This window comes from Bactrocera tryoni, chromosome 2, assembly GCF_016617805.1.
Source record: "Bactrocera tryoni isolate S06 chromosome 2, CSIRO_BtryS06_freeze2, whole genome shotgun sequence".
Taxonomy (NCBI): Eukaryota; Metazoa; Arthropoda; class Insecta; order Diptera; family Tephritidae; genus Bactrocera; species Bactrocera tryoni.
Genome location: NC_052500.1, coordinates 25864401 through 25873884, shown reverse-complemented (window position 1 = coordinate 25873884; position 9484 = coordinate 25864401). Strand labels below are relative to the sequence as shown.

Here is a 9484-nt window from a genome sequence, read left to right as displayed (position 1 = left end):
GTGAAAAACAAGTAAGGAAGGGCTAAGTTCGGAGTGTCCCCGAACATTTTATATACTCGCATGATAAAGTGATAATCGAGATTTCATTATACGTCATTTACATATTTTTCAAATACCGTATTTTTGTAAAGTTTTATTCCGCTATCATCATTGGTTCCTAATGTATATACTCGTATTATACAGAGAAGGCATCAGATGGAATTCAAAATAGCTTTATATTGGAAGAAGGCGTGGTTGTGAACCGATTTCAACCATATTTCGTACATGTCATCAGGGTGTTAAGAAAATATTATATACCGAATTTCATTGAAATCGGTCTAGTAGCTCCTGAGATATGGTTCTGTGGTCCATAATTGGGCGGCGCCACGCCCATTTTCGAGGCCACAAAAAAGCCACTGGGTGCAGCTTTCCTTCTGCCACTTCTTCCGTAAAATTGTGTTTCTGACGTTTTTTGTTAGTCGGTTAACGCACTTTTAGTGATTTTCAACATAACCTTTGTATGGGAGGTGGGCGTGGTTGTTATCCGATTTCTTCCATTTTTGAACTGTATATGGAAATACCCTAGAAGAAAACGACTCTGATCAGAGTTTGGTTGACATAGCTATAGTAGTTTCCGAGATATGTACAAAAAAACTTAGTAGGGAGCGGGGCCACGCCCACTTTTCCAAAAAAATTGCAGCCAGATATGCCCCTCCCTAATGCGATCCTTTGTGCCAAATTTCACTTTAATATCTTTATTTTTGGCTTAGTTATGACACTTTATAGGTTTTCGGTTTTCGCCATTTTGTGGGCGTGGCAGTGGGTCGATTTTGCCCATCTTCGAACTTAACCTTCTTATGGAGCCAAGGAATACGTGTACCAAGTTTCATCATGATATCTCAATTTTTACTCAAGTTACAGCTTACACGGACGGACGGACAGACGGACGGACGGACGGACAGACAGACATCCGGATTTCGACTCTACTCGTCGCCCTGATCACTTTGGTATATATAACCCTATATCTGACTCTTTTAGTTTTAGGACTTAAAAACAACCGTTATGTGAACAAAACTATAATACTCTCGTTAGCAACATTGTTGCGAGTATAAATTACTTATAGACTGTCATAATAAAATACAGGGTAGTGTACAAATCATGCCACTAAAGCAAATAATAAATTTTATTTTAAGTTTTACATATAATTAAGTATTTCTAAGAATTATGGACATTAAATGATCTTCATACTTAGACACGCATAAGAGACACCTAAGTAATATGAATAGTATTCATTGTGGCCTGAAGCGTTGAAGTCGGGACTGCCTCAATTATTAATTTAATGGTCTGCTTCAATTGAGGCAGATTTCTGGGTTTATCTCTTACTCGACAAAACCTCATACAAAAAATTGTGGTGCAGTCAGGTCAGGTGACCTTGCAGGCCAGCGGAAAGTGAAGTTTCTTGATATTAATTTGTTTTCAAATTTTGGCTGGAGGTCCGTAATCATCGGTGTGACTATATGTGGAACTGCTCATTCTTTCTGGTACCAGACGCTATTGAGAGAGAGACGACTTACTTCATATATACTTAATTATAGAAAATATTTAAGATAAAATTTATTAGTTTCTGTTACACCGTTTTCTTCAAAGAAGTACGGCCAGAAAATACACTTTGATGAAACTGTGCACCACACAGTGACTCGTTTTGGGTGAAGTTTTGTCTGGTGTATTATTACTTTATGTCAGTTTTGTATGTTTATATTTCCGTTTAGATCAAAATGGGCCTCATCAGACATACTATAAGCAGGCTATTTATCACGTTTTTCTCTTTTTTGGCTATTTAAATAATTCTTTTGATAAATTCCAGGTGAATAGGCAAATCTAGATCCAACGAAAAAACTGGTATAGAATAAAAAACTGGTATAAAATCGAGTAACTGGTATAAAAATAACTTACTGTTATTACTGGTCTCAAACCAATAAGAGTAGTGTATACAACCAAAAATTTGGTATAACACAGAAAAATTGCTTTCTATTATAGAAAAAACTGGTTCGAAAATAAACTGGCATAAAATAAAAAATGGTATAAAATTAAGAAGCTGTTATAAAAAAACTAACTGGTATAACCAAACGTACATAAAACTTGTCTTTCAACCCTTTTGAAAACGAAAAGCAAACAACTGGTCTGAACAAATAAATACGGATTCTCTTTTTGACTCTGCAAATCGTTAAGCATAACGAGTGGTATAAATACATAAATTAACATAAAAATACTAACTTCTTTCATTCATTAAAACGTGATATGTGCGTAGTCGAGTGAATACTTAGCTGGTATAAGTCTGGTAGACTGTCGTAATGAAATAATGAATGAATCTCTCAAAAATACACCAGATCGCAGGGATTGGATCGAGCTAATACTGGTATAAATTTTATAAAGCAAGCAATTTCACTTTTCCGAAGCATTCACTTACGCTTTTTTATTGAGTTCAACGTGTTGTTGGTGTCACTTTTAAATTTGTTGATATTAGGTTAGGTCTTAAAATGATGAAGCAGACAAGTGGTGAATGGAATGTACATACTTATTATACCAGCGACTACCCCTAAGCAGGTGCAACTCTATAAACCCTTACTTATTAAATAACCTTATTCTAAAATCAGCATAAAAAGTCACTTTGACACAGGAAGCTGAATACCACACCAGATTGACCACTTCTTCAAGACTTGAGTGCTTGGAAAACCACTTATACCGTTCCGAACCGCTTCCCTCTCTCCATTAGTTCACTATTAATTACACCATCACCTGACCTCAAAATCAGTCGCTGTACAATTGATATAACGGCACATTAATTCCATCACATCATATTTTGCACGCAGAGAAGTCATCAGAATCAGTTGAACAAGAAAATTTGTTTGCTCATCGATGGAATTTGTTAACATCAAAACGTACAAACCGCAATACAAATAACCCGACTGCAGTATTTTACCCCTCAAAAGTCCAACGCAAATTTACGATGGTGTGCTTGCAGTGAGAAACCGTGCGGAAACTAAAGTACGTGTACAGCATGGTTGATGCAAATATTGAATTACGTCGTTCATAATAACTATCAAATACATGTACGCTTTCTATGGATGCAACACAATAGTTCACACGCAGTGACCCCTGACTGGTAGCGAAGTGAAGTTGAGTGGTGTGTGAGTGTTCTGAGCATGCCACTGAAATTGATGACCACTGATGTGATTGTTGTTTTGAAATTCGATATACTCACCTTAAAATGAATTTTATTAGAAGCTTTTTCATTTCATTTTTGTACAACTTCTTTGAGAATTTTCTCGGTTTTAGCTCAGTCCCAAATCAATTTTAATATTGTCAAAAGGTACGTGTATACAGTAATTCAGTGATCTATGTTTTTTCCCAAAAAAATCGAAAAATTAGAAATTTTGCTTTAGGTGGGAATCTTTTGAAATGATGATAGCAGGAGTAAATGAATGAATTCCATTTTAAACTAGCTCCAATACGTAGGTTGTTATATCGGGTGATTTTTTAAGAACTTGATAACTTTTAAAAAAAAAAAAACGCATAAAATTTGCAAAATCTCATCTGTTCTTTATTTGAATCGTTAGATTGGTTCATGACATTTACTTTTTGAAGATAATTTCATTTAAATGTTGACCGCGGCTGCGTCTTAGGTGGTCCATTCGGAAAGTCCAATTTTGGGCAACTTTTTCGAGCATTTCGGCCGGAATAGCCCGAATTTCTTCGGAAATGTTGTCTTCCAAAGCTGGAATAGTTGCTGGCTTATTTCTGTAGACTTTAGACTTGACGTAGCCCCACAAAAAATAGTCTAAAGGCGTTAAATCGCATGATCTTGGTGGCCAACTTACGGGTCCATTTCTTGAGATGAATTGTTCTCCGAAGTTTTCCCTCAAAATGGCCATATTAGAATCGCGAGCTGTGTGGCATGTAGCGCCATCTTGTTGAAACCACATGTTAATCAACCAAGTTCAGTTCTTCCATTTTTGGCAACAAAAAGTTTGCTAGCATCTTGGTTGACATGTGGTTTCAACAAGATGGCGCTACATGCCACACAGCTCGCGATTCTATGGCCATTTTGAGGGAAAACTTCGGAGAACAATTCATCTCAAGAAATGGACCCGTAAGTTGGCCACCAAGATCATGCGATTTAACGCCTTTAGACTATTTTTTGTGGGGCTACGTCAAGTCTAAAGTCTACAGAAATAAGCCAGCAACTATTCCAGCTTTAGAAGACAACATTTCGAAGAAATTCGGGCTATTCCGGCCGAAATGCTCGAAAAAGTTGCCCAAAATTGGACTTTCCGAATGGACCACCTAAACGCAGCCGCGGTCAACATTTAAATGAAATTATCTTCAAAAAGTAAATGTCATGAACCAATCTAACGTTTCAAATAAAGAATGGTTTTTTTTATTTTTTATTTTATTTTGTCGATTGCTGTTTTGTTTTGGGCTCATACGCATAGATCCATGATTCGTCACCTGCGACGATCTTATAAGCGATCTTTTTGAAGCACCGCGATCGTATTTTTTCAGCATTTCTTTACACCAATCCACACGAGCCTTTTTTGAGCGATTGTCAAATTGTGCGGGATCCAACGAGAACAAACCTTTTTTACGGGCAGGTGTTCATGCAATATGGAATGTATGCTCGTGGGAGAAATGCATAGGCATGCCTCTATCTGAAGGTATGTTACATGACGGTCTTGCATTATCAGTTCACGTACGGCATCGATGTTTTCTGGCACAACGGCTGCTTTTGGACGACCTTCACGGAATTCGTCTTTGAGCGAGCGTCGGCCACGATTGAATTCGTTGTACCAGTTTTTCACAGTTCTATAGGATGGTGCTTCATAGCCATACAAAGATTTTAGTTCATCGATGCACTCTTGTCGTGATAATCCACGTCGAAAGTTGTGAAAAATGATCGCACGAAAATGTTCAGATTGCATCTGGCAACACTTAGTGTTGCCCTAGGCCAGAATATATATAGCAGCCTTCGTATAAGTAACTAAAATTGACACGAATTAGAAGTGTTAAATGTTTTATTAAAAAAACTCGACTAATGATAGACAGATTTACTAGACATTACCAGCAAAAATGTTGGTAATTATATCATGAATATTTTCGAGCTGTGAATGAGCAAGACTAGCAATGCTTTTTTACACTCATCCGTACTAAATCCAGATGTACTTCTCTGAAGTGCGGCTACTTTTAAGTAGGTATGCATTTAGTCTGATTGCAGAGTTGCTATATAGGCCTTGAGGTTAGTGACAGTGAGCTCAAAGCTAATCAAGTAGTGCAGCAGTATCCAGTTCTTTGCATAATAAACTGGTCTGGGTGTCTGACCACAGCGGAATCGTCGGAAATTGTAACGCCGATGAGCTTGCAAGAAAAGCCATCTTTATCCAAATTTCATCAGGAGAAGAAAAAGCAGGTGTTTGTGCATTCAGGCGCTGGAACTATGGACCTTGCGCGAACTCAGCAACCATTGATCAGTTCTATGGCTCAGAGTGGAACGTAAAAAGTCTATTGAACTGCTAGCCCTTATAGGCGTACTTTGCCAAAATTCCAATAAGTAAGATGAAGTGGAAACAACTAGGCACTTTCTCCTCCACTGTCCAGCTTTTGTCAGACAATGGTTGAATTATCTCACTTATCATACTTTTTACGAACCGTGTGAATTGGCTGAGATTGATATGAGCCGTCTTAATAAATTTATGGCAGGCTCTAGAAGTTTTGCTGACATGCGACAGTATGTTTGGTCCATACGTAGCAGTTCTGGGCATCACATCGAACAGACGTCTCTAGCTGTCCAAGTGAATTTATTATCAAAACTATTCTAACCTGAAAACTGCACATAACATGCTTGATCATACGAATTCCGATCCCACATTCATGGACAGCATTATATCTGCCGCTGAAACATAAGCTTATGAGTTTGACGTGCAAACAAGTCAACAGTCATCGGAATGGAGAGAAAAAATGAGCCAAAATCAAAAACAAAAAAAAAAGCATGCCAAAGCCGCTCAAAAATCAAGGTGGTGCTCTTTGTTTTTTCGATATTAGTGGTTCAGTGCATCATGAATTTGTTCCGCAGAGACAAACGGTGAATAAAGAGTTATATTTGGCCAAATTGAAGAGAGTCATGAAAAAATCCGTCGAAAACGACCGGAATTGAGGCAGAAAAATTCATGTATTACGATTGTGACCGAATTTAAAGCCAATAGAGCAATGAGTATCATCGATCAACCCCGTATTCACCAAACTTGGCACCGTGTGATTTTTTTTGTTCCCAAAACTGGAATTGACGCTCCATGGAACCCGTTTTCAATCAATCTTAGAGATAAAACAATTTTCACTTACATGAGTTTCAGCTTGACTTTGGAGAAGTTTCTGTAGTAACTGTATTTTATACCAAGTGCATCATATTGTTCTTGGCAGCTTTAGTACAGAGTTAGAGTGACCGCAAAGTGCCTAAATACCCCAATACATGTTAGTGTTAGCTAAAAGAACAAACTTAAGTTTTAGGTAAGCATGTGTGCGTTCAACTTTTAATATTGCATGAATATATTTAAATTGTAAATTATTCCATTAGTTGTGACCACAAAGCAAACAAAAAACAAAATTGATTCACATTTAAACTTTTACGACAGCCACCTTGTGTATAATCGATTGAGCGTAGTTTAGGCCGCCTCAAGTGAAATGCAACCGCTTTGACGTTTATAGAGGTTAGAGAGGTATTCAAAGTTTCGCTTTAGATGTAATAAGACTTTACACTTTGTGTTTTTAAAACGAATTAAGTTTTTGGGTTCCGCAAACACCTACACGCACTCACACACATGAGCGCACAAATCCGTCAATATATTCGTTTCATACATTCGTAATACAGGGTGGCTCAAGCCAGACAGAAATTTGAAACATAAAAATTAATAATTTTAAAAGTAAAGGTTGCTTACGTTGTTCCAGTTCCAACCGCAGCTTCTGGCGGTGACATCACTTATCCTGCGATTACCGTTCCCAATACAGTTAGGGTAACCGCAATGGACCCGTATTTTTAAGCGGCCAGAGACTGAGATACTTTCTGCCGCTACAACTACAACAGCTAATTCTTCGAGATTCATCTAAAATAAATCGGACAATGAAATAGTTTTAGTGATAGATATTGACGGCTTCAGGATAATTTGTACTTGATTTTCGGAGAAAAATCATTTTTATAAAAAATAGAAATTGACAAACCTTCGACCATCCTTTCTTCGTGTTTTAAAAAAGCAGTATTCTTCTTCTTCTTTATTGGCGTAAACACCGCTTGTGCGGTTATAGCGGAGTTGACTTATAAGTGGGGGCGTTTTTTACGTGGCGGGTCCCAAACCCTGTGCATAATCCTGGGGAGGGATATTTTGCCTCTTCACATTTAGCTTGCTTTCAACCGTATGTTATTTTGGCTACCCTAAGGATACTTGGTGTAAGATTGGAAGCCGTGAGCTGTTTTAGCCATATGTAAAAAAACCATTTCTCGACAATACCAAGTGGATGACGCTCAGAAAACTTTCTTCACTTGCGTGAACTTCTACACATGACTCCATCCCCCACTTGTGGTATTAATTTCATTGAAATCTACCGAGCGGTTCTTGAGCTACAGTGGTCTCCACACCAAAAACGTAGTTTTGAGGAAAACCTGATTGAAGTATTATACGTATACAAAGGTTTCAGAGCGCCGTAGAACCATTTGCTCACTATCAAATAACTCGCAAAGTATTTGTCGGATTTACTTAGAATTTTCAGAGAAGATTTCTAAGATATCATTTTTGAAGAAACTCTTAAGAAAGATTGTTCAATAGAGAAAAATTGTAAACCTAAACTCTACGGAAAAGTCATAAGGCAGAATGTACAAATTATTTCTGAAAGTACTTTAACTTATAGGATTGAACTTGATTCAATATAATTAATAAGAAAAGTTAGGACTTTTCTACGTTTCATAGATTATATATCGTTAAGCTCTATTCAAGTCTAGCGTTCACAAAATAAGAGCAATTATATTATTTTATGGATCTCCAACAATTTTATTACTATCATTTGATAAATTCTAGACTATCTTTTGTTCTTAGACGTTTTCAAATAAAGTTTAAAACAAGTAAGGAAGGGCTAAGTTCGGGTGTCACCGAACATTTTATACTCTCGCATGATAAAGTGATAATCGAGATTTCATTATACGTCATTTACATATTTTTCAAATACCGTATTTTTGTAAAGTTTTATTCCGCTATCATCATTGGTTCCTAATGTATATACTCGTATTATTCAGAAGAGGCATCAGATGGAATTCAAAATAGCGTTATATTGGAAGAAGGCGTGGTTGTGAACCGATTTCACCCATATTTCGTACATGTTATCAGGGTGTTAAGAAAATATTATATACCGAATTTCATTGAAATCGGTCGAGTAGTTCCTGAGATATGGTTTTTGGTCCATAAGTGGGCGAGGCCACGCCCATTTTCAATTTTTTAAAAAAAGCCTGGGTGCAGCTTCATTCTGCAATTTCTTCCGTAAAATTTAGTGTTTCTGACGTTTTTTGTTAGTCGGTTAACGCACTTTTAGTGATTTTCAACATAACCTTTGTATGGGAGGTGGGCGTGGTTATTATCCGATTTCTTCCATTTTTGAACTGTATATGGAAATGCCTGAAGAAAACGACTCTGTAGAGTTTGGTTGACATAGCTATAGTAGTTTCCGAGATATGTACAAAAAACTTAGTAGGGGGCGGGGCCACGCCCACTTTTCCAAAAAAATTGCGTCCAAATATGCCCCTCCCTAATGCGATCCTTTGTGCCAAATTTCACTTTAATATCTTTATTTATGGCTTAGTTATGACACTTTATAGGTTTTCGGTTTCCGCCATTTTGTGGGCGTGGCAGTGCACCGATTTTGCCCATCTTCGAACTTAACCTCTTTTTATGGAGCCAAGGAATACGTGTACCAAGTTTCATCATGACATCTCAATTTTTACTCAAGTTACAGCTTGCACGGACGGACGGACAGACGGACGGACGGACGGACAGACAGACATCCGGATTTTGACTCTACTCGTCACCCTGATCACTTTGGTATATATAACCCTATATCTGACTCTTTTAGTTTTAGGACTTACAAACAACCGTTATGTGAACAAAACTATAATACTCTCCTTAGCAACATTGTTGCGAGAGTATAATTAAGGATGTTTTCTTAGTAACTCCAAACTCTTAGTAATTCAAAATATTTTTTGCACGCTTCGCCAGTAAAAGTTACACGAAGACCGTGGAGAGTCGATTCGACGCCGTTCGTACCAACGCGGACTGACGTATGGAACGAACAAAATACAGCTTGTGCAAGAACTGAAGCCGCTCGACCTGCCCAAGCAACATAGCTTCGCTTTGTGGGTTTTCAAAATGTTCAAGGAGATCCAATGTTTTCGAGACAAATTTCGTCCAGTGATGTT

At 37.5% G+C, this 9484-nt stretch overlaps 1 long non-coding RNA gene across 1 annotated transcript in view; it reads right to left on the bottom strand.

Moving 5' to 3' along the window:
* Positions 1-9484, bottom strand: part of LOC120768211 — a 500046-nt gene that overhangs the window by 51033 nt on the left and 439529 nt on the right. The gene's annotated exons all lie outside the window — the stretch shown is intronic.